This window comes from Chenopodium album, chromosome 17, assembly GCF_948465745.1.
Source record: "Chenopodium album chromosome 17, dcCheAlbu1.1, whole genome shotgun sequence".
Lineage (NCBI taxonomy): Eukaryota > Viridiplantae > Streptophyta > Magnoliopsida > Caryophyllales > Amaranthaceae > Chenopodium > Chenopodium album.
In genome coordinates, this window is record NC_137850.1 from 24,743,624 (window position 1) to 24,770,318 (window position 26,695).

General features: G+C 38.7%; 1 non-coding gene across 1 annotated transcript; it reads right to left on the reverse strand.

Annotated features, from left to right (window-relative positions):
• Positions 1-1,203: 1,203 nt before the first annotated feature.
• Positions 1,204-1,309, reverse strand: LOC145590337 (small nucleolar RNA R71). The gene has a single exon (XR_014101961.1). It is a non-coding gene; the product is annotated as a small nucleolar RNA R71 (small nucleolar RNA).
• Between the last annotated feature and the right edge of the window lie 25,386 nt (positions 1,310-26,695).

Consider the following 26,695-nt stretch of genomic DNA (forward strand, 5'->3'; position numbering starts at 1 on the left):
GCAATTAAATTATTTGACATAGTTGTGCATGTGATTAATTAGAATAGGAGTGATCAACCTATAAGATTAATCTAGATTGCATTGCAAATTTCAATGACATAAACCCTTCATTTGAGAATTGCTTTAATTGATTGAATTTGATTGTGATTTTTCCTAGTTAGCCATTCATAGTGAACCCTAGATTTGTTTATAGGAGATAGCTCTTGAATTCCATTGATTGCAACTATTATTTTTCCTTTGTAATGTTTGAATTGATTGAGTGATCCGTCAATTAGCATAATCTTTGAGCTTGCATGTGGAACCTATATCCCTAGTGTTTAGTATATTGAATTTCTCAATTTATCTAGCTTTCTCGATACTTTAGTTACCAACCATATCTTTTTACAATCTTCGAAGTAGCTTCACCTAGGCTATAGCTTGCACCTACTCATTCCTTTGGGTTCGACCCTTGACTTACCATATACTTGTATTAGGTTGGTTGAGTGTTTATAAATTTTATTTGGCTCTAGGAAAGGCTAGAAAACGACCTACAAATAGGCCATTGCCATTGCCGGGGAATGATATTGGTGCTTTGTTATAGTTGTTTAGTCTATTTCACCCTTAATTGAAAATACAAAAAGATTTTCTTTTAGGCTACACTTGTAGTCGTGCTACTAACCATTTCTTTTGAGATTGTATGCATAGAGCACGTGGTCGTTCAACTAGTGCCATTTGATCCGAAAATTGAGAGAACTATTGCAAGGTTAAGGGTTACTAGACGATGTTTGAGCCCTAGCACTTCAAGTGAAGAAGAACCACAACAAGAGAAACAAGCAAGAATGGGATAAAATCCAAGGGTGGCGTTGAAAGAATTGGGGATTATCTATGCACATAGATTTGAGAGAGGGATTGCTCCATCTACAACACCGGCAAATGACTTTGAAATAAGGCCGGCAATGTTCACATTGATAGAGAGGCGACAATTTAGTGGGGCCAAGCACTAAAGCACGCTAAATCATATTAAGGAGTTCGAAAAATATTGCAATATTATCAAGGTGAATGGAATTTCCTAAGAATTCATCCGCCTCAAGCTTTTTCCCTTTTCCCTCATAGGGCGTGCCTTGGAATTGCTAGACAAGGAGGTCAAGCCGAATTCTCTAAGGACATGGGACGAAGTGACCACGGAATTTCTATCCCGTTTTTATCCACAAAAGAAAACGGCGGAGGCTAGTGCTTTGATTCAAGGTTTCAAGCAAAAGCCTAGTGAGAGTCTCTATGAAGCATGGGAAATATACAAAGAGTATCAAAGAGAATGTCCTCGCCACAGAATTCCTACTTACCAAATTATTTAAATTTTCTATGGAGGCCTTAGTCCTCAAGGAAAATCATGTTTAGATGGAGGAGCCGGAGGTCCTATCATAAACAAAATGGAAGAGGAAGTGGTAGACATAATTGAAGATGTAGTAAGGTACTATAGAGATTGGCAAGATGGAGAAAGAGAGTCAACTAACAAGAGTAGCTCTTCGGTGTACTCGGTTGATCATCTAAATGCAATCAACAATCTATCCTCACAAATGACAAACTTGGGGAAGGAGATGTCCGCTATCAAGGCGAAGTTGGAAAGTGCTACCTACCAAGTTTCAAGTCTTCCCTCCCAATCTAAGGGGAGAGGTATGTATTTTAATTCTCAACCCGCTCCCTCTTCTCATAACATGCCTAGTGGATGCTTGTTTTGTGATGATTGTGGATCGTATGATCATGATGTTTCTAATTGCCCTGATGTTTGTGATGATCAAGATGGAAATGTGAATGAGCATGTGAACTATGTGTCAAACAATAATGATTCTAGGTTTGAGATTCAAAGAGGTCAATGGAATAGGAATTACAATAACCATGGCAATTTTGACAACTACAACCAAGGTGGTGGTAATTGGAACCATGGGAACCACCGAGGTAACTATAATAACAAGGGTTATAGTAGCCAAAATCATAACCAAAATTATGGTAATCATAACCAAGGTTATGGTAACCATAATCAAGGTAGAGGTAAGTGGAACAATCAAATTAAAATAGGGGAAATTTTCAAAATAACTCTCTAAGGGGTCCCCCACCCGGTTTTGCTCCAAAGACCCAAAATGATAATTCCTATGTTCAATCCTCTTCTTCCTCTCACATAACCAATTTGGAAGAAATCATTGAAAACCAAACAAAGTTGTTGAACACTTACATGGCCGTAAGTGTCAAGAAATTTAATGAAATGATGACTCATAGTAAGATGCCTGAAAACTAAATTTCTCAACTTGCTAATGCTTTGAAAGACCAAGCTAGTCCTTCTTCTTTACCTTCCCAAGGCCTAGATCCCAAGAGATCGGTTAATGATATCGTTACAAGGAGTGGTAAGGTTCTTGAGGAGTGTTTTCCTAGGAAGAGTGAGACCAAGGAGGCCACAAAAGAGGTTTTTGTAGAAGATGAGAGAGATGGTGCATCTTGGAGTGAGGTTGAGATTGAGAAACCTAGTGAGGTGAGAGTGGAGAAAGAAATTGTTAAACCCAAGCTTCCTTATCCACAAAAATTCATGAGACACAAGTTAGATGAACAATTTGGAAGATTTATTGACATGCTCAAGCAACTTCACCTTTCTCTACCATTTACCGAAGTTGTCACCCAAATGCCCAACTACGCAAAATTCCTTAAAGACATTTTGAGCGGTAGGAGGACTTGTGATGGTGTAGAGACGGTGAACTTGACCGAGAATTGTAGTACAATCATAATGAACAAGATGCCACCTAAGCTAAAAGACCCCGAAAACTTTTCCATCCCTTGTGCCATTTACAAAACACAAATCGAGAATGCCTTGTGTGACCTAGGAGCTAGTGTTAGCCTTATGCCATATTTGGTGTACCAAAGACTTGAGCTAGGGGAACTCTTACCTACTAACATCACTTTGTAATTGGCCAATAGGTCAATTAAGTTTTCTAAGGGTAAGGTAGAGGATGTCCCTTTGAGGGCTGGGAAATTTATTATTCCGGTGGATTTTGTGGTGCTTGAGATGGACGAAGATGCTAGTATTCCTATCATTCTAGGGAGACCATTCCTTGCTACTTTGGGTGCTATGATAGATGTGAAAAGTGCTAAAATTTCACTCAAAGTAGGGGATGAGGTGATAGAATTTGACTTGAATAATAGTATGAAGTATCCAAGTTCTTATTTAGAAAACTACATGTTGATTAATTCTATTGAACATATTATGTCTTCCATGCATTAGCAATTGCTCACCTCTAACGATGATCTTGAGAATGTTTTGTTGAATAAGGAAAAGATAGGTGCTCCTAGCAAGGAGATGGTTTTGTATGAAAATGTGCTCAATGGAAGCCTTGAGGACATTGAAGAGCAAATGTGTATGAGTATTTCTAGCCAAGAAGCATTGCAAGTGGCTACATCAAGGAAGGTAAAGGTGTGCCAATGGTTGAGCTCAAACCTCTTCCATCACACCTTAGGTATGAATTCTCGGGACCCAACTCCACCTATCTCGTGATTATTAGCTCTTCTTTGAGTGAGCGCCAAGCTCAAGAGTTGTGTGATGTTTTGAAAAAGCACCAAGGTGCTTTGGGTTATACCATTGATGACCACAAAGGTATAAGCCTCGCTTTATGTACACTTCACATAACCCTTGAGGAGGGTGCTCTACCTTCTATTGAGAGACAACGAAAGCTACATCCCCAAATATGAGAGGTAGTGAAGAAGGTGATCACCAAAATTTTAGATGCGGGAATTATATTCCCCATCTTGAGTTCTAGGTCGGTCTCCCCCGTTCATGTTGTCCCAAAGAAGGGAGGCATGACTTTCGCCGAGAATGAGAAAGGTGAGCTCATTCTGACGAGGATGATCACGGGATGGAGGATGTGTATAAACTATAGACGTCTAAACACGTCCACCAAGAAAGATCACTTCCCCCTTCCTTTCATTAATCGAATGCTTGAGAGATAAACGAGGCATAAGTTCTATTGCTTTCTTGATGGTTATTCGGGATTTTTCCAAATCCCTATCCACCCGAATGACCAAGAGAAAACAACCTTCACTTGTCCCTATGGAACAATTGCTTATAGGAGAATTCCTTTTGGCCTTTGTAATGCTCCCGCAACATTTCAAAGATGCATTATGAGTATATTTGGAGATATGTTGGAGAAGGAGATGGAAGTGTTTATGGATGATTTCTCCGTAGGAGGTGTTTCATTTGCGGCATGTCTTAAAAACCTTGAGCAATGTTTAGCAAGGTGTGAGAAGGTGAACTTGGTTTTGAATTGGGAGAAGTGTCACTGCATGGTGGAGGAAAGCATAGTCCTTGGCCATAAGTTTTCTTACAAGGGGATAGAGGTGGACAAAGCGAAAATTGAAGTTATTGAGAAGCTTCCACCTCCGGTCAATGTGAAAGGAGTGAGATATTTCTTAGGACATGCCAGGTTTTATAGAAGATTCATCAAGGAATTCTCGCTCATTGCAAAGCCCCTCAATGATCTTCTTCAAAAGGATGCTGAGTTTGTATTTGATGATAAGTTTTTGGAAGCATTCAATAAGTTGAAGAAGGCTCTAATCTCTACTCCTATTGTTCAAGCCCCAAGATGGGATTTACCTTTTGAGTTGATGTGCGACACGAGTGATTTGGCAATTGGAGGTGTCTTGGGTCAAAGAGTGGAAAACAAGCTACATGTGATCTATTATATGTCCAAGACACTAAATGGTGCACAAAGGAACTACACCACAACGGAAAAGGAGTTTTGGCTATTATTCATGCCTTTGAGAAGTTCTGTTGTTATTTGTTGGGTTCCAAGACCATTGTCTTCACGGATCATGCGGCTCTCAAGTATTTTTTTGCCAAGAAAGAGTCCAAGCCTTGGTTGATCCGGTGGGTACTTGAACTTTAAACCTTTGACATTGAGATTAGGGATAAGAGAGGAGCAGAAAATGTTGTGGCGGACCATCTATCTCGCCTAGAGGATTCTCAAATTCATGATGATGGTTTTCCAATTGAGGATAGGGTGCTTGATGACTTCTTATATGTTATTGAGGAAAAGGAGCTCCTATGGTTCGCCGATTTAGTGAACTTTCTTGCATGTGGGGAGTTTCCGCCTTCCTTTTCTAAGAATCAAAGAAAGAAGTTCTAGAGAGAGGCAAGACACTATGTGTGGGCTGCTCCCATCTTGTATAAGCGAGGAGTCGATGGCTTACTTAGGCGTTGTGTTCCAAATGAAGAGGTGCTTAGTGTTTTGAAGATGTGCCACTCGGATTCGAGTGGTGGCCACATGGGTGTTACTACAACCGTCATTAAGATTCTTCATAGCGGTCTATGGTGGCCACATCTCTTCAAGGATTCATGGGGTTTTGTTAAGACATGCGACCATTGTCAACGAGTCAGGAATACCTCCAAGCGGAATGAGATGCCTCAACAACCCATACTTGAGTTGGAAATGTTTGATGTGTGGGGAATTGATTTTATGGGACCGTTTCCCTCGTCCTTTGGAAATCAATATATTCTTGTGACGGTGGATTACGTGTCTAAATGGGTTGAGGCCATTGCTTCCCCAACTAATGACCACAAGGTGGTAATGAAGTTGTTCAAGAAGGTCATTTTTCCAAGGTTTGGGGTACCAAAGGCAGTAATAAGCGATAATGGTTCTCATTTTGTTCACAATACCTTTCAAAAGATGTTGCGAAAGCATGGAGTTCATCAACGATTTGGCCTTCCATGTCATCCTCAAACAAGCGGCCAAGTTAAGGTTTCCAATCGTCAAATCAAATTAATCCTTGAAAAACGGTTGTAAGAAATCGGAAGGATTGGTCGGAAAAGTTGGATGATGCTCTTTGGGCCAATAAAACGGCTTTCAAGACACCGATAGGTACCACTCCATACCGCCTAGTCTATGGCAAATCATGCCATCTCCCGATAGAGTTTGAACACTGTGCTTTGTGGGCAATCAAGAAGATAAACTTTGATTTGGCAAGTGCGGGGGAGAAAAGGTGGTTAGATCTTCATGAGCTGGAGGAGCTTCAACTCGATGCTTACGATTGTGCTATTATTTACAAAGCTCGTTCCAAGGAAACTCATGACAAGCTTATTGAGAAGAAAGAGTTTTGTGTTGGTGAAAAAGTTCTTCTCTACAATTCAAAAATTAAGTTGTTTCCCAGAAAGCTCATGTCAAGATGGAGCGGTCCTTACCTGGTTCAAAATGTCTTTCCTAGTGGCGTTGTATAGGTTTCAATGATGGATTCTTCATCTCCATTTAAGGTCAATGGCCAACGACTCAAGAAGTATTTCGATGGTGCTTTCGTTGGCCTTATTCACATATTGCTTCTCCGACAACCACCTTAATAGGTGGAGATCGTCGAGCTATGACGTTAAACAAGCGCTTCCCGGGAGGCAACCCGATTTTCTAACCCTTTTCTTTTGATTTTTCAATTCTCTATATTTCTTTTATTTTTGAGAACTTTTCTTATTTTTCTTTGTTTTCTTAATTTTAGGTACCATAAGATTGAATCAATAATGATTTCCAACAATTTCGGTGTTAATTCAAGGTTTCATAAGGTTTGGTTAAACTTAGGTAAATGGGTTTGTGGGGTTATATGCTCTCGTGTTTGCATTTTCACGAATTTCTACTCTTGTTCAAGTGACTTTTAAACTATTTTTGACTAATTTTTGAACTATTTTTGTGTGCTTTTTAAGCATTCAATCATGACGTTTGTTAACGCCAATGAGAGCGCAAGCACGAGAGTATGTTCAAGAGCGAAAATTTCTCTCCCTAGTCTTTGTTTGGTGCCCACGCATCATAGGTTGCGCGCGCGCACCAAAGGGGTCAGAAATTTAAGCTCGTTTTGATGAAATTTGACGGATTTTGAACCCCCCTATTACCCTCCTAGTGCGCACGCACCACCCTACCTACGCGCGCACACCAAGGGGGTCAGAATTTGGCCTTGATTTGGTGCGTTTAAAGGTGCAAGCAGCCCCCCCATGGCCCTACCTGGTGCGCACGCACCACCAGGCTACGCGCATGCACCAAGTAGGGCAGCATTTTGGCTTGTGTTGCAATTCCGAGCAAGCAAAGCAGCCCCCCCTGCCTTGGTTGGTGTGCAAGCACAAAGTGGTGTACGCGCACGCACCAGCCATGGCAACACCCCTACCCTAACCATTGCCCACCCTCATAAGAACCCCCTTTCTCTCTCTTCGATTTCCCCCTTATTCACCACTCACTCTTCACTTTTCAAACCCGTTCCAAACCTTTTCAAATTCACACAAATACACCTTTTTAATTTCATTTATTCACAAATAACATTAAAATATAATCAAATCCTATCAAAAACAACAAAAAAAAAATCAGAAATTCTCGAATTCAAATTCGAAAATTTGGGCTAAATTTCGAATTTTGGGGGTTTTGTATTGGTTCTTGGAACTTGACTTTAGGTGTTCTATTTGGTCTATATTCTTCATTTGTGCAATTTTCAAGTGATTAAAAGCTTCATTGAGGTATAATTTCTCACTTTCTAGTCATCTTCTTCCTCATTTTTAAAGCTTGAAACACTTGTTTTTGCTTTCATGGTAAAACTCCATTGTTGGTTCTTTTAGCTTGTATTTTGTGTTGAATGATGTTATTGGATGTTAAATTGAAGCTTTTTCATGATGAATTTGTATACCTTGTTTGACTCCTTGAATCACCATTGTTGGTCATTTTCTCTCTCATGGGTATTCTATATGATAGTTTCAGTTCTTTGATAATTCAATGTTTTGGGATTAATTTGATCATAATGATTCATGATTTGGTTTCTTGTGTCCAAATAAATTACTCATGAAATTCTTTGTTTCTTGTAGATGGCTTCTATTCGTCATAAGAAGCGTGTTAGATCAAGTTCAAGCAAAGCTCGGCACATTGTTCCACCTCCTCCCGAAGTGGTAGAAACGTATGGCATTGAATTCTCCAAAGAAATGCATTGGGATAGGTTCAAGCAACTTACCAAGAGGAAGCTTAAGTCGACAAGATTCTATGATCAAGCAACTACCAAGCTACATGGAATTGATGATGACGTTCGCTATCTCGCCAAGAACCTCGGTCTCTTAGTGTTCTTGGATTTGAGTGCTCCTACCTATGCTAGGGTAACGTATGGGTTTCTATCATCCCTAGAAGTGGTTCGAGAGATAAGTGGTGACTCTTCACGAACTTTGACCTTTTAACTTTTCAACAATGATCATCGGTTGTCGGAGTCACAACTTTGTTCCTACTTCAGGTTTCCTTAGGCCGTCGATGAAGACCATCTTGTCTATACGGCCAATGGTAAAATGACTAGCGACCATGGGTATGATGAACTCAAGTGGCGGCGGCGTATCTCCGATGAAGGGAAATATGAACCTCAAACTTCCAAGTCCGCATCGATTTTTCATCCGGCTATGATATATTTTAATCGTATTCTCACCTATGCCCTATTCTCTAAAGACTCTTTGGGAGCTATTTCCTGTGAGGAACTTTGTTTGTTGTGGATTGCCGACCAAAAGTCGCATGACATCCAGCTTGTAGATTTTTCTCAACATTTGATAAACCGATTTCTAGACATCCGAGATGGTGTTTCGCTTTCGGGGAGCATCCAAATTGGAAGCATGATCTCTATCCTCGCACTTTGCCTCAATAACTCATATAAAGATTTGCTATGCAAGCTCCCTCCGATAGTCGACCCTCGGGAGAGGAAACCTTCTCATTTCCTCAATATTTACACCCTTGTAAACCCAAAGTTCCTTGATCGTACCAAGAAGCATTACGTTTTCATATGGAAGGTGTCCCGAGTGAAGGATTGGTTCTTGATTCCGAGCAAGGAGGGTACAAACCGTAAGACGAAGACAGATTCTTTGACTTGGAGACCTCTAAATGCAATATCGACCCCTCTCTTCGGAAAAAGACTTATCATAAAAGAATCGTCTCCAATGATGCTCTCTCGACGGACTTCCAAGCTTTACCTCCAGTTGAACGGGGAGGTACTCCTATCCCTCCTTCTACTTCTTCTTCTACATTTGATTTATCTACTATTCATGCCAAGTTAGATTCCATCACTAATGTCTTATTTTCTATGCCTTCGGGGCGGGATTCGTCTCTTGGCTATGATTTCCATGTTAATCAATTGTATGACTACCATGTGAGGAGGGGGAAGATTGAACCTTACTTGAATTACTCATACCTCCCGGTCCAACAAGGACCTATCCCTCAATGGGAACCCTTTGACCCATCCATCGGACCTAGACCTTGTTACCCCTATTGGGAGGGTCCTCACATCCATCCTAGTGCTATTATTGGCACCACCCCGGCCACTTACGACTAAAAGCGGCCCGGTGGATGCGATTATACTTATGATCCCGCGAACCCTATGCCTTTCCCGAACCCCGAGACTTTTAGTAGGTGGGGATTATCAGGCGAGCCGGTTTTGGATGATTGGTCTCATTTCTTCGCAATAGACCGTGCTAGGAGGGAGGGGAGGTTAAGGGGAAAAGTTCCTATAGATGTAAGTGAAATAGCTAGCTCAGTTCATGTCTTAGACACCAGTGAGGGGAGTTCTCACTCTACCCCTTACCATAGTGCGGAGTGAGACTATCATGACTACCCCCCCCCCCCTTTTCTTATGTGCTTTATATGATGTTCTCTTTTTGCCAATATGTTATTAGATTTAAAGTTTGGGGGGTAGTTCATTTCGAGCTTAGGGGTGATTTATGTTGTTTCTGTGCTTCACCGTTTCCCTCCTCGCTTTCGTAGTTCACTCTTGGTCTCTTTTGCTTCTGGTATTGATCACTGTGTATCTCTTGCTTCTCTAATGATGTACTTCTGCTGATTTCTCTGTCCAGTTCTTGGTATTGTTGTTTGTTTCGTTGATCGCTGTATGCTGTGTATCTCTACTTCTTATGATTATGCTTCCTGATGATGATTGTATGATATCTTATTTCCTAACTCTGCTTCTATCTGATGATTCTGTTTCCTGATTTCACTCCTTGACCCTATTCCTGATGCTATCATATATTACTTTTTCCTTATTTGCATACATTTTCTCTTTTATATTTTTCTTTTCTTTTGTACTGAAGTTACTAACAATTTTCTTTGTATATAGTCTATTTTCTTTCTCACCTTGCTTCGTCAATTATGCTTTGGATATTGATGCTTCATTAAGGTTCTCTTTCACTTTGTTTGATGTAGCATAGCTTCGACGCCCGGTGAGATTCTTCTATTCCTCTTTATTCTTCTTTTCTTGGATGCTTAGTTTAGGTTTAGATTAGGAGATGTTGAACGGTTCGAGGATGTTTGCTTTTTAACACCTTACTGTGTTTGGGAACATTGGCGTTGTGGCCGAATGTTCACTTGTTTGTCAATTGGGACTTATGCGTTTGCATTACTTCCTTGTTTCATTTCTACTTCTCCTTTGCTTTTCTATTTTTCATTTTATATCTTTTTCCTCATTTTCTATTTTCTTATATTATGGTTTTCCTTTTTCTTTTTGTTTCATTTTTCTCTTTTCTTCTACTTTCCTTTTTACACTTTGCGTTCATACATTTTAATTTTTAACTTTCTTTTCCTTTCCAAAAAAAAGAAAAAAAAGTTTTTGTAAATAAAAAAAAAATGTTTTTAAGGCATTGCTTTTCTTTCTTAATAATTTTACTTTTTCTTTAGGCTTAGTACCACTTGGACTTGCAAATTGGCTATCATTCTTCCTAAAAACAATGGTTTGCATGGTTTGAGAGTATCTTTGCTTGACTCTAGGATAGAACATGCTAAGGTAGTCATTTAGAACTATTGGGACCTTGAAGCCGGATTCTTTTGTTTTTGAAAACTCGCAATTGTTCCCCTTTGGTTAACTTGAAGCTTTTAGTGAGTTTTTGCCATATCCTTGTGAGGTTTCGTAGTTTTCAAGCCTTCTACAATCACTTGCATGAGTGGCATGGATCCTTGACTATTGCGGACCTAATCTTGAATCTTAACTCATAATTCTCAAACACGCGACCGAACCTTCTAGGGAGGATAAAGGTATCTTTTCGGGGTGGTAGTTTTTCTTTTCTAGGTTAATCTTCTTTATTTTTATTTTTTGGGTTCACGTTTGCCTACTTGCTAACCATTTGAGCTTTTTCCCTTCTTTTCAAGCCACATCTTTAGAACTTTAAGCCTTTTGTTTATTTTTGTTCCAACTTTGGTTTTTGTGAAGCAAATGATCATGTTTTTGGAGATTGTGGTATATAAGTTGGGATATTAGTTCTTATTTGTAAGCAAGCTTGTGTTTTGTATATCTTGTGAATAATGGCAAGTGAATAAATGAAAAAGCCGTCCATAGTTAAAACAAGCGAGGACAATGAATACAGTGAAAAATGAAAAATTGAAAAAAAATGAGAAAAAGCAAAGCAAATTCAAAAAGCTTTGGAAAAAATTGATAAAAAAGTGAAAAATGAAAAAGTTCAAAAACATTTTGATGTAAATGCTTCTTCCTATCTTACGCATTGAGGACAATGCTTTGTTCATGCTTGGGGGGAAGCGTCTTATGCTTTTTGTATATATGATTGTGGTTATAGCTTTGAATAAGCTTGGGGGTGTTAGTTTGTTTTTGTTTGGTGACTACTTGGTTTTGGTGTTGAGATTTGGCCAATATTTGCTTCACAACTTAAGTATACCACCAAATTCTAAATTTTAAGCATACCCTCAACCTTTTTCCCTTACATTAAAACCTTTGGGAAAGCCCTTTTGACCTAGTGGTTGAGTCATATGCCGAGGGAGGGCATTATGAGTTAAAGCCTAAGGAGAGGGGATGCAAAGTCAAGATGTCGAGAAAACCTCAAATCTATTGTTTTTTCGGTTCCATCGAGGAACTATAGAAATGCTTGCTAAAAGAAGATTTGAAGCCAATTGGGAAAATGTGCTAAAACTGTTTTAGATGAAAGTGAATTGCGTTTTGGTAGTTCTCTATACTTAGCATGTCGTATGTTTCAATCAACCCTTGATATCTTAGAACGTGCTTACCTTTGTTATTTTAGAAAGTTTGATATCCTCTCGTGTTTTGACCATGTGCAAAAGTCCATTGTATAAGCACCTCTTTTCCTTTTAAGTTTTAATTTTCTCTTTTCCCTTTTATTTCTTTGCCTCCCTTTTTACTTAAGAGTTATGGGTTAATCACTCGGGAAACCCTTACGAGAGCATCACTCGTCCTCTAAAGCGATCTAGAGGTTTAAATGGCTTGTCAATTGTTGCTAAAATTGACATTGATTCCTACGAAAGAGAGTTACTGTGTATTCTTTTATTCTCTAGTCTTTCTCATTTCTTGCTGGCCCAAATAATGTCATCATTTTCCTTTAAGCTTGATTTTGTTTTGCTCGAGGACGAGCAAATGTTTAGCTTGGGGGAATTTGATGAGTGTCATTTATGGCACTCTCAGGCTAGGTTTTCTTTGTAGTTTTATGCTCGTTTTTAGTCTTTTATGTCGTGGTTTTGCATAATAATGTTTGTTTTTCATGTTTGTGCGTAAGTTTAGAGAAATGTGTGCTTTTGATGGTTTTCTTTCTATTTTATTCATTTCTCGGTTATCTTTTCTCACTTCTTCGTTTCTTTGACTTGTTTTATAGGTGTGTTGAGTTTCCCGAGGTTTTATTATCAAGAAGGAAGCTCGAGCGCATTCAAGGAAGTTGATGGAGCTAAGTTCGGGAATCCAAGCATGTAATACAAGCTAGCCCTGCAAGCACGAGAACCTTGGAAGCAATGCTTTGGCTCAAAGTGTTCAAATGCTTGGAAGATAAAGGAGCTTCCCTTCTTACGAGCATCGCCTCGAGTGCACCAAAGATAGGGATGCTCGGGAGCGCGGAGATCGATCGAGTAAGTGAACGAGGCAAGGCCACGACCTCCAAGCAGGGGTGCGCGCACGCGGCATAGGTGGTGCGTGCACGCAGACCCACCTGTGCGTGCGCATGGCCTGGTGGTGCGCACGCACCGGGCGCCCATTTCCCCTTCGCTCGATTTTCTATTTATAGCTTTAGACTTTTCCTTTTACGGGGGGGGGGGGGGGGCAACTTATTTTTTGTACTTGACACTTATTTTCCAAAAATAGTAGAGAGAGAAAGTAGAGAGAGAAGCTTAAGATTACTTGATTGTACTTGAATTTGATCTTTGATTTCAACTTGATTTTGGATTTCTTCTTCAATTCAATGAAAGTTTGTGACATTTCTTTCCTTTGAATTTACTCTTATTGCAATTTCCTTTAACTCTTGAGTGTTTGATTTGAACTTTAATCTTTGCTTTAGAAATTTATTGAGTGATTGAATTTCTTCTTGATTAAACTTGAAATGAATATGATTGTGATTGAATTTGTTTGGTTTCTCAATTTTACCATGATTAGTGAGTAGATTAGTTGCTAGGGAGAAGGGGAGGCATGCTTGATTGATGATTTTTGCTAGTTGATGATCCTTGATTGATTGAATTGTTGCAATTAAATTGGTTAACATAGTTGTGCATGTGATTAATTAGAATAGGTTTGATCAACCTATAAGATTAATCAAGATTGCATTGCAAATATCAATGACATGAACCCTTGATTTGAGAATTGCTTTAATTGATTGCATTTGATTGTGATTTTTCCTAGTTAGCCATTCATAGTGAACCCTAGTTTGGCTTATAGGAGATAGCTCTTAAATTCCATTGATTGCAACTATTATTTTTCCTTTGTAATGTTTGAATTGATTGAGTGATCCGTCAATTAGCATAATCATTGAGCTTGCATGTGGAACCTATATCCCTAGTGTTTAGTATATTAAATTTCACAATTTATCTAGCTTTCTCGATACTTTATTTACCAACCATATCTTTTTACAATCTTCGAAGTAGCTTAACCTAAGCTATAGCTTGCACCTACTCATTCCTTTGGGTTCGACCCTTGACTTACCATATACTCGTATTAGGTTGGTCGAGTGTTTATAAATTTTGTTTGGCTCTAGGAAAGCCTAGAAAACGACCTACATTTTCCCAACGTCAGATGGTATTGCAATACTTCTCAAACTCCTTAAGATAGTTGAGGGGACTTTCATGCTTGGCTCCACTAAATTGACGCTTCTCTATCAAAGTAATCATCACCGGTCTTTTATCTCAAAGTCATTTTCCGGTGTCGTTGGAGGGGCAATTCCGCTTTCAAACCTATAAGCTCCCGAAGTTCCCAACTCCTTCGATGCTACTCTTGGATTAGCACCCATGCTTTCTCGTTCTTCTTCTTCTTCTTCTTTATGGATTTCCTCTCTTGAGTGACTTGAGCTTAAGGAACGATTAGCAACCCTTATCCTTGTTATGGTCCTTTCAATTTCCGAATCAAATGGCACTAAATTTCAATCTCGTGCCCTACGCATACAAATCTCAAAGGAAAATATCAATAGCACGGCTTCAAATGTCGCTTAAAAGAACGATAATATTTTTGTAGTTTTCAATAAAGTGGAATAGACTCAATCAACAATGCAAATAACCATGCCATTGTCCGGCAACGGCGCCATTTTTGACGCGGGTGAAACCTAGGTCGTTGATTACTAAATGTCCCTTATCGAAACCAAATTTATAAAAACAAACCCAACCCTAAGTATAGGGGTAAGTCCGGGTAAAACCCGAGGGAATGCGATATATGCTAAAGTCTCTAGTTAAGCTATTTCGAAATCTTAAACAATAGGGTTGGTCTAAGAAAGCAAATAAACTAAAACAAAGCTAACAAATAGAATTCAATATCAAGCACTAGGAATTTAGGATTCACATGCACTCACGATAAACTTGCTTATTTGTCGGGAATTTGATCAATCAAGTAATGCGAGGGAAAATGATATTTGCAATCAAAATCATTTAAAGAGATATTTCTAAGGGTCAAGCCAGATCTCTCTACAAATGACTTCAAAGGAAAATCGCAAAACAAGATCAATCGATAATAATAGCTTCCAAATAAATTTTTCGTATCATTGAAAACTAATATGCAATCTAGCTTGATAATCAAGGTTAGTTACTCCTCATCAAATCAAACACATGCACAAATTTCATCAACCAATTTAATCACATCATCAAATCAATCAAAAACCCCAAATTTGCTATAACTTATCACTCATATATGCTTCACCACATCCCTAGCAAAGGAACTACTCACAACACATTGTAAAATTGAAAAGCATAACAAAACAAGTCATCAATTTCATCATCAAGATTGTAATCCAAATATCAACAATAAAATCAAACAAACTATATAAATTCAACAATATATCAAGAATCAAACATAAAATTGCATTAAAGAGGAAAAAATTCTTACAAAACTTTGATCAATATCAGCAAAGTGAATGAAGATCAAAATGTAGCAATCATCAATTACCAAGTTTCTTTCTCTAGAATCTAAGCACAAAGTTTCCAAAATCTTAAGCTTCTCTCTCTAATATTCTAATCAAAATCTAATAAAATGTCTACTCTCTCTCTAAAAATGAAGAAATTCTATATATAGTAAAAATAACTAAAGAAAAGTTAGTTAGACATCCAAAAAGAACCCCAAAGGGTGTGGCCTCTCCTCTCAATGCAAGGCCGCAAAGAAATGGGAATGGAACAAGGGGAGAGGAGGTGCATGGCCGCACCTCCTACCTGTGCGGCCGCGCACAGGGCCTACGCGCCCGCGCCTGGGAGTAGGGGAGAGGTCCTCCTGCGGTCGTTGATGCTCCCGTGCGCTTCACTTAATACATGTTGGGGGAGGCAGTCTCTAGAGGTCTTCACAGTGGGTTCAACACCAATTTTAATGTCCATGCCGCACAAGAGCGCGGCCTTGAAGACTCCGCTTTTGCACTCCTTCTCTTTTGAGCTTCAAAGGGAGAGTCCGGCTTGCATCTTGAGCTTTATATACCCCGAGAAAACGCCATTGAGTTTCTTGAGCATCACTAATCTCCTGAAATCAAAGAGAAGCAAACAAGTAAAGGAAAAAGGCAATATAAACTAAGAAATGCAAGAAAATGGGAAAACAACTAAGGAAAACACAAACTAGAGAAATTACAAGTAAAACAAAAGCAAAAAGAAATAGGATGAAAAACTTATTCAAACCAAGAAAAGGAAAAAAGAAGATAAGAATGTACACAAAGACTCACTTTCGTAGGAATCACGGTTGTTTTTAGCTACAACAAGCCCTTTAAACCCAAAAGTCGCTAATGAGGACGAGTGAGGTCTCGTGAGGGTATCAAAAGAGTTTGACCCATAACTCTTGAAGGTAAAAATGAGGCAAATCATTAAAAGAAAGTAAAATCAAAATTTCAAACAAATAGTTTTTGAAATGGACTTTTACAAATGATCAAATGCAAGTGAATAAACACCTTTCTATACAATAAGGGTATGCACGTTTCAAGATATCTAAGGTTGATTGAAACATAGGACATGCTAAGCATAGAGAACTAATGAGACACAATTCACCTTCATCTCAAACATTCTTACCACGTTCTCCCAACTAGCTTCAGATCCACCTCTAGCGAGCATCTCAATGATTCCTCGAAGGAACCGGAAAAGAAAGTGCTTTAGGGCTACTCCACATCTTGACTAGTGCACACCGCTCCATAGGCTTGACTAACATCTCCCTCCATCGACTTGTGACTCAACCACAAAGGTCAAAAGGTCTTGAGAAGGGTTGTAATGTAAGGGCAAAAAGGGTGAAGGTAGGCTAAAATTTAAAATTTAGTGGTATGCCTACATTGTGAAGCAAAGGGTGATCAATCCTCAACACCATAATCAAGCAATCACCAAACAAAAACACCAACACCCCCAAACTTATTCCAAGCTAAAATCACAAACATATATACAAAAAGCGTTAGAACGCTTCCCCCCAAGCTAAAATGAAGCATTGTCCTCAATGCTTAAAATTGGGAGAAATATACTTACATCAAAATATTTTTAAACTTTTTCATTTTTCACAATTTTTTTACTTTTGCCAAAGCATATGACTTTGCTCTGCTTTTTCTTATTTTTTTCATTTTTCAATTTTTTTCCACTTTATTTCATTGTCCTCGCCTCTTTTAACTATGGATGGCTTTTTCAAATTGGCATTTGCCTTTTATTCACAAGATATTTAAAAAAAAAACTTGCTTACATTAAAAGAACAAATACTCAAACTCATTCACCACAATCTCCAACAATAATGATCAATTGCTTCACAAACACCAAGAATGGAACACAATAATGAAATAAAAGGCTTAAAATCTAATGATATGGCTTGAAAAGAAGGTTTATGACTCAAATGGTTAGCAAGTAGGCGAATGAAAACCCAAAATAAAGAAATAGAAAACTATCCTAGAAAAGGAAAAATCACCACCCCAAAAAGATGTCTTTGTCCTTCCTAAGTGGCTCGGTCGCAATCTTGGGAAATAAGAGTCAAGTTCTAGATAAAGCATGCAATAGTCAAGGATCCATGTACCGCTCATGCAAAATATGTAGAAGGCTTGAAAAGAATGAAACCTCACATGGTTGTAGCAACAACTCACTATTAATCTCAAATTCACCAAAGGGAGCAACTCTAACTTTCCACAAGCAATTAGAATCCGGATTCAAGGTCCCAAAAGTTCTAAAGACACTACCTAAGCATGCTTTATCCTAGAATCAACCAAAGATACTCTCAAACCGTGCACACCGATACCACATAGGAAACCATTCATTCAAAAGCAAAAGTTCGAATGATATTATGTTCGAAACATAAGCATAACATGAAAAGAAAACGAAAAGAAAGCCTCAAAATCATAATTTTTGATTTTTGCATTTTTGAAAAGAATGAAAAGAAAAAGGAAAGTAGAAAAGAGAAGAAAAGGAAAAGAAAGGAAAAGATAAAGAAAAGTGCAAAGATGCATGCATGTCACAAAAATCCCAATCGTCATACAAGTGGTCATTCGACAACATCGCCAATGACCCCAAACACCTATGGTGTTACAAAGCAAACATCCTCGAACCGTTCAACTCTTCCTAAACTAATCCTATTCTATGCAAACAATGAAAGAAAAGAAAGAAAAGAGAGAAACAAGAAAGATCTCACCGGGTTATCCAAGCTAAGCTAAGAAAAGCGGGGTAACGAATATACTACCTCCATGAAGCTCCAATCAAGCATTAGCACGAATAGTCAAAACCAAGTGAGAGTGAAAAAGAGAAAAATGGAACTATATACAAATAAAACGATTAGTAATTTCAAAACAAAATAATAAGAAAGCAAAATCAAAAATAAAAACACAATGTAACAAGATCAAACTAATCTACAAAATCAAAATTAAAACAAATCAATCAAAATATCAAAATCAACTAAACACTCAAAATAGCAAAATCAACTATACACTAAAGCTACAATCATTTGGATCAAATGGGATTTGGATTTAAGGGTTTTGGATTTAGGGATTTGGATTCAAGGGAGAAAAATCATCAACTCATCATTAAAGAGCAATCATCATCAAAATCAACATCAAAAGAATCTCAACAAGAAAAACATGATATAATCATGGAAAGCAACAACACTCAACAACATCCATCATAGATCAAGACAAGTAATCACAAATCATCAAGGCTTAAAAAATTAAGGACATCCAACAACAACAAAATTGGCCACTGAGACCCTTCCATAAGATTAGTGTCCCACCAAGCTAAAAAAAAATACATCTCATCAATACAAAACAAAAGATCACAAATAAAAGAGATGGAGGTAAAAGGACAAAGAGGGGGAACCAGTCAACACTAGGCCCGGCATCATCATCATTATCCTCCCTATCATATGAGAAGCCGGATGGGGGACCATAAGGATCCCATCCCCTGGTGTAACCGGGTGGCCAACCATAGTGACCCCTAAAGTTATCTTGTTGCCAAGGGGCCAAGGGAGCTAATTGCTTGAGCAACTCTAGTGGCAACGGATGGGTGGCATCGACATAGGGGTAGTTAGGATCACCCCTATAGTCGCTCCCACCGGGCACACGGTAATCATAGTTACCGTGCTCGTTCGGAAATGTGCAAGTCTCGGTGTTGTACCCTTGAGATCCTTGTCAATATAGGTAGGTAGCCTTCCCATCATCTCCCTAATATGGTACATGACCCAGTTGATGAGGGAAATAAAGGTAGTTAACCGCGGAGGTGATCTCCCCACGATTAACACTCGCATCATAGAGTTGTTGTTGTTGGAGAAACATACCTTGTTGCATTTTGGAGATGCTTCTCATTTGGTTGTAGATTGCCTCAAAGTCTTCATCATACATCCCCTCCATTCGAACTTGCATGCTCGCCATTTGGGCACTCAAAGCCTCCATGTTGGGGTTGGACAATTGATGTTGTTGATGTTGAGGTTGAGGCATTTCTTGCTCTTGTTCTTGTTGTTGTTGTTGACGTTGACGTTGATTTTGTTGGATTTTTTGCTCTTCATTTAGAACATCTTGCATGTCTTCATCTTCACCGGGGATGAAGTTGCTCTTCATTGAGAACAAACCAAATATTCAGAACATGCCGGTGGAGGGAGGTCAAGGAGGGGTTAGGAAGGTAACATCGATGAGCATTCCTCAATAACCAATCAAATACCTCGCCGTCATTGCTCTTTGCTATGAATTGGAGTTGCTTAAGATGAGCAATGTCGAGGAAGAGAATGTCGGTGTCCCCCACCGAAGTACAAGAAGGGAGGTATCTAGCAAAACCAAGATTGGTAGACAATCTAGTCACCATGCTACCACATGGAATGTCCCCCGACTTCTTGCCACGCATGTCCATGCAATTTCTCAAAAAGATGTTCCCAAAGTTCACCCTTCCACGCAACTCTTCTCTAGTTGCATTTTAAAGAACACGCAACTCGGCCTGCCTCATCTTTCCCAAGTCTTGCTTTGGGAATACCGAGTAACCCAATACCCGATGAAGCACTCGAAGGCATGGTTGAAAAATGTCGCTAGCAAGAGAGTGGCGATCGGTGAACTCATCAGACCCCGAGATATCACGCCACCATGCATTTTGAGCAAACCCATCAAAATACTCATGCTCGGGAAAAAGGATATCCGCTCCCGGATTAAAATCAATGGCTGCATTGAATTCGGCCAAAGACATGATTGTCACCACATTGAAGAGTTGGAAGGAAATTTGGTAGTCTTTGACACCAACCGGAGTGGAAGTCGATGAAGCTAATAACTCCCTAGTAGGCTTAAGGTAGGTTCGGTAGCATTTGTTAACAAAGATACTTAATCGAAGGTTGTCGAACAAAACCCACAAGTCCTCATCGATTCCCAACTTAATCAAAATAACTCGATGATAGTGCCGTGAGGGCTTTATGGTTCGTTTCTTGAATTCGGTCCAAAAGGGTTTGTGGCTTGGATTGGCAAATAGTGTTTTAGGCAATGGTAGAGGGTCATCATTGTGTTATGTTTGAGATGTAGGGGAATTTGAGGGTGAAGGTTCTTCAATTGTTATTTGAGTTTTTCTCTTTTTGGAAGTCAGGGCTTTCATGATTTTTGACATGTTTGCTTAAAAAATTTCACAACCAAAATTCAATCACAACTCCACAATCCGCCACAATCGCAATATAACCACAACACTACCACACCACTTGGTTTAACCAACCAACACTTCAATCGCCAAATTACTACCTACAATACTAAATTTCAATCTTTCACAAATAGCCACCAAATTTCACAATCAATCTAAACAATCAACAACAACACAATGTAAGATAAATTTAATCAACAAACAACACATATAAGCAACCAAATTACTCAATCAATCAAAACAATACTACTACTATTCACATATATGTATAATCAAATTCTTGCTATAAATTGATGTAATAATGTAAAATAAAGGTAGAGAAGATGATTATACCATACAAGAAGCAAATTTGATCAACTTTTAAGCTCTAAAATCCACAAAAACGAAAATCCCCAAATTGCTCTTCAATGGAGGAAAGAGAATGGAGAATATGAAATGGAGGAAAATAGTATGATTTTTGAAGAAAATGATGAAATTTTTGTATGAACTTGTTGATTTTGTGAGTTGCTAAGAGGATTTGAGAAATGAATTTGTTGTTTGAGGGGTTAGGGTTTCGGTTTGGGAGAAGGGAGATTGCGGACGAGGGTGAGGGTGAGAAAGAAATGAGGGAAAGAAAGGAGAAAGAAAAAAAATATGTGCGGCCAAGGCATCTGCACGGCCGCGAAGTAGGGGTGCGCGCTTGCGCACGAGCCTTGCGCGCTCGCGCCCCTACTGCTCCCCGTCTTTGTTTGAATCTTGTCTTGGTGCGTTCATCTATAGGCTCTATGATCTTTATCATCCCGGGATTATTGAACCCACTAAACACATCATTTTCTAAACACCTTGGCAGTGGGTTCAACATCCCAAATTAATGAGAGCACCATAATGAACCCACCAAGCACAAATTTACTTCTCATTTAAACACAACTTTTCCAATCTTACCTCCTTGATTACCTTACCCATTTAACTCCAAATTCAATAATATCGAGCTTACTCTCACCAATTACCACGAAACATCCTTCCTATTGTGCTCATGCTCGTTTGAGGGGTCCAATTCCCATGAATCATACCTATTAATCCAAACACAAAACAAGTGAAAGAGATAAAAACAATTTAAAGAAAACTAAGAAAGATAGAATCAAAATAAAAAAGTTAGAAAACCGGTTGCCTCCCAGGAAGTGCTTGCTTAATGTCCTAAGCTCGACCCATTCCTGCAAATCATGGAGGGTCAAACAACACCACCTTATTCTCATTTGTTGAAACTTTCGAATCAAGTTCACTTTGCTTCAACTTCATTTTCTTCTTCATAAAAGCTCTCTTTTTCTTCTTTTTATTCTTGCTCCTTGTAGTGGACGGCTTCTCTCCATCAACACTCTTGGAATCAATCTCATCCTCTATTAGGTAGAGCTCAAAAAATGAAGGTATATCAATCACCTCCTCATCCACAAGCTTTGAAGGCTTCATGTTGTCATCACTAACCTTCTTGCATTCAACACTTGAAGGCACATCATTACAAGCTTCAAGAACATTGTTAGTTGAAGAAACAATCATACATACATTATCATTGGAGTGAGGTGAATTGATGCACATAATTCCCTTCACAAAAGACAAAGATTCATGCATCGATATAAGCTTAAAACTAGCCTTATTGTTACTAACCCTCAAAATAATAAGGCCACCCTTCACATCAATCAAAGCTCCCGAAGTAGCTAAGAAAGGTCTCCCTAAAATGATAGGTATGTTGTCATCTTCCGCTATCTCAAGCAAAATAAAGTCAACCGGAATTGTAAACTCATCTATCTTGAGGGGGACATCCTCAACTCTTCCCTTTGGAAACTCAATAGATTGATCGGCCAATTATAAGGTCATATTGGTAGGAAGAAGGTCACCTAGCTTAAGCTTCCTAAAAACCGAATAAGGCATGATGCTCACACTAGCACTAAGATCACAAAGAGCATTTTGAAATAATTTTCCATTGATTTTGCAAGGGATAGAAAAATTACTTGGGTCTTTCATTTTCTTAGGTAAATCATTGTGAATCAAAGCACTACAACACTCCCCAACCTTTACCGAGTCAATCTCATTGCACTCTCTCTTGCCACTCAAGATTTCCTTAAGGAACCTAGAATATCTTGGCATTTGGGTCATGGCTTCGGTGAAAGGGATTGAAAGATGAACTTCCCTAAGCATATCAAGAAATCTCCTAAATTGTTCATCAATTTTGTTTCTCAAAAACTTTTGGGGATATGGAAGTTGGGTTCGATCACATCCTAATGCACTTTTTCATCATTCTTCTCTTCCTCTTGGGCTTCTTTGCTCACCTTATTTGACACATCAAGCTCTTTCTCCTCACTTGAATCACTCACCTTCTCACCTTCCTCACTCTTCCTAGAAACTCTCTCTTCAAGCACTTTACCACTCCTTGTGGTGATAGAATACACGGGTTTCTTAGGATCAACTCCTTGTGAGGGTAAAGAAGAAGGGCTAGCATTCACACTCTCTTTCAAGGTGTTCGCTAATTGGGTGATTTTTGTTTTAAGCATCTTGTTGTGTGGCATCATCTCATTGAACTTTTTGTCAGTTACCGACATGTAAGTGTTTAAAATTTTAGTTTGGTTCTCGATGATTTCTTCAAAGGTAGTTCTAGAAGATGAAGCTTCATCATAAGAATTCTCACAATTACCTTGAGTTCTTGGAGAAAATCCGGGTGGGGGTCCCCTTTGATTGTTGTTTTGAAAATTTCCCCGGTTTTGGTTGCTCCAATTACCCCGGTTTTGATTTTGGCCATTGTTTTCGTAATGGTTACCATAGCCTTGGTTTTGGCTTTGGTTTCCATAACCTTGACCTATGATTTGATTAATATAGCCTTGATTATTATAGCTACCTCAAAAAATTTTATTTTCTTGGTTCCTATAACCGCCATTGTTATAATTATCAAAGTTCCCTTGTTGGTGAGCATTTCTATTCCTAAAGTTCCTTGATCCATCAAATCCTTGTCCATTGTTGTTATTTGAAACAAAAGTTCACTTGTTCGCAATCGTTATTATCAACATCATCACAATTATCAAATTTCATGTGGACAATTAGAAGCATCATGGTCATATGACCCACATACATCACAAAACACACATCCATTTGGCATATTATTTGAAGTAGAAGGAGGAGTAGAGTTAGAGGACGTACCTCTCCCTTAAAGTGGGAGGGAAGAATTGGTGCTTCTGAAGAAGCACTCCTAAGCTTTCCTTTAATTAAGGTCATCTCCTTTCCCAAGTTTGAGATTTGTCAGGACAAATTGTTGATGGCATTGAGATGATCAATTGAATATACCGTAGAACCACTTTTGCTTGTCGAATCTCTCTTTCCTTCTTTCCAATCCATGTGATACCTTACCACTTCTTCAATTAAGTCCACCACTTTATCCTCCGTTTTGTTCATGATAAGGCCAATGGCACTGGCATCTAAGCAAGACTTTCCTTGGGGGCTTTGACCTCCATAGAATATTGGGATGATTTGATAGGTGGGAATCCCATGGTGTTGGCACTCTCTTTGGTATTCCTTATACCTCTCCCATTCCTCATAAAGACTTTTATCTGGCTTTCGCTTGAAGCTTTGAATGAGAGCTCTTGCTTCGGCCGTCTTCTTTTGTGGATAGAACCGAGATAGAAACTCCTTAGTCACTTCATCCCATGTTCTCAAAGAGTTTGGCTTCATTCTTTGTCCAACCACTCTAGAGCACGTCCAATAAGAGAGAAAGGGAAAAGTTTAAGTCGAATGAACAATTGAGTAACCCCATTCACCTTGATGGTATTGCAATACTTCTCAAACTCCTTAAGATAGTTGAGGGGACTCTCATGCTTGGCTCCACTAAATTGACGCCTCTCTATCAAAGTAATCATCGCCGGTCTTATCTCAAAGTCATTTGCCGGTGTCGTGGGAGGGGCAATTCCGCTTTCAAACCTATAAGCTCTCGGAGTTCCCAACTCCTTTAATGCTACTACCGGATTAGCACCCATGCTTTCTTGTTCTTCTTCTTCTTCTTGTTGGATTTCCTCTCATGAGGGACTTGAGCTTGAGGAATGATTAGTAACCCTTATCCTTGTTATGGTCCTCTCAATTTTCGGATCAAATGAAACAAAATTTCGATCTCGTGCCCTTCGCATACAAATCTCAAAGGAAAATATCAATAGCAAGGCTACAAATGTAGCCTAAAAAAAAGAAAATCTTTTTGTATTTCTCAAAGAAAGTGGAATAGGCTCAATCAACAATAGCAAATAACAATGCCATTCCCCGGAAACGGCGACATTTTTTAAGCGGGTGAAACCTAGGTCGTTGATTACTAAATGTCCCCGATCAAAACCAAATTTATAAAACCAAACCCTGTTGGGTTTTGATGAGTCCGACTCATCGCAGAAAATAAAACTTGAGCCAAGATCAAACTCACAATTAATATAATCAAAAGATATAATTAACAAGAATTAAGTAAAGACGACATTACCTTTCAAGCGTGCTTCGCTCGATCCCCGAGCTCTTACTTGAGAAAGATTAAGTCTCGCGATGGGGGAAAACCTCCTACATTATCCACCCGCAACATGACCCCGACTAGAGGTCTATTACTTAGAGGCTAGCCAAGTCCGACTAAACTACTCGAGTAATTATGAGTTTAAAGGTTTTATCTCAAGTGGAGATGCCTTTTCTAACTCTTACTCAAGTGAGTTTTTCCATACCCCAAGTTAGGTATTTATAGGGAAACTCATGAGTGAATACTTTCTCCCATAACCCCTTTTGAGTAGATACTCGGGATGGGTATGTCATGAATGTGCTCTAGGTAGCAATTTCGGAGGGTCTTTCGGAGTTCTTCTTCCCACTCCTTAAGTTCACCAAATTCAAGCAAAATGGAAACTTTTCGGGAAGTTCCGGGCACATTAGGTTATTGTCGTTGTTAGTTCAAGACATTATTCTACAAATTGAAAGAATTTAAAATGAAAAACCATTCATAATACTTAAATAAATAAGATTGAAATCATGCATTTTAATCTAACTTATTTAAACGTCTTATTCACACATTAAATTGTCCCCATTTGGTGAGAATAAGTCGATTCCAAGATCCAAAGAAACAATGAGTAGTTAAGCATGCTTTGGCTTGTCTTAACACTCAATATTCTAAGGTAAGCAACTCTTTTCTAATGGCTCCAAGCCACTCTTGGTTGGATAAATCGTCGCATCTAATGCTCTCTCAACAACTTATCCACTTTGCCACGACATGTTAGGACTCCATCACTCATATCGTTGAGTATAACCAAAACCAACTTGCATACCCGGTACGCCTTACGTATCCTAGGGAGTAATAGTGATGCCTCGCTTTGGCGTAGCCCATCACTACTCTCAAAAGGTCCATAAGTGTTGTTTTGTAATGGCAATTTAACTCAATATTTTAGGGACCTAGGGTTTCTATGATGGTTGATTTAAGTGAACTTAATTAATCATCGCAACATTCGAAATCCTAAACATGCATTTAACATATAACTCATATATATATATAATCATAAATATATATCGAAAACATAAAAAATGATGCATTTGGCGACTAGCATGACCCCTTGAGTCTTCAAGTCTTCAAGGGACGGCTTTTACAACTTCATGGCTTCGCCTTCCAAGAACCTCCGTCTTCAAGACATAACAATAATTATGCAAAAACTAGAATCTACGGTTAGGACTATTCTAAATATTAAGGTACAAAAGTACTCAACGGTTCGCAGATCGTATTTAGATTTACAAAAATACATCACAGAACGCAGTCCGTATTTTGTATCCTAATCAGGCCCCACTAGTTGCCATTTTTATAAAACCTGCGCGAGAATATACATTCCATTCATCCATTCACTATATATGAATGGCCCATGCATTTTACAACGATAAACAAGTAACAATGCACAAACACGCCTAAACTAGTAACTAATTTAGGTCGTTAATCCGATTAACACGCCTAATTAAAACTAGTCAAAGTTGTTTAACCGATTATGTAATTTAGCGCAATTAAAATTAAAGCTCCCACTAAATTTCGCATCCATCTTAATAAATCCAATCAATTAAGCCGGTAAACCCAAAAAAATTCCAAAATTAAAAAATTTCCAAAATTAAAGAGAAAAGAGAAAGGAAATGCTTATTCATTGAAGTTGATGTTTTACAAAGAGGTTGATTAAGCTTCTTCTTCAAAATTCAAGCTC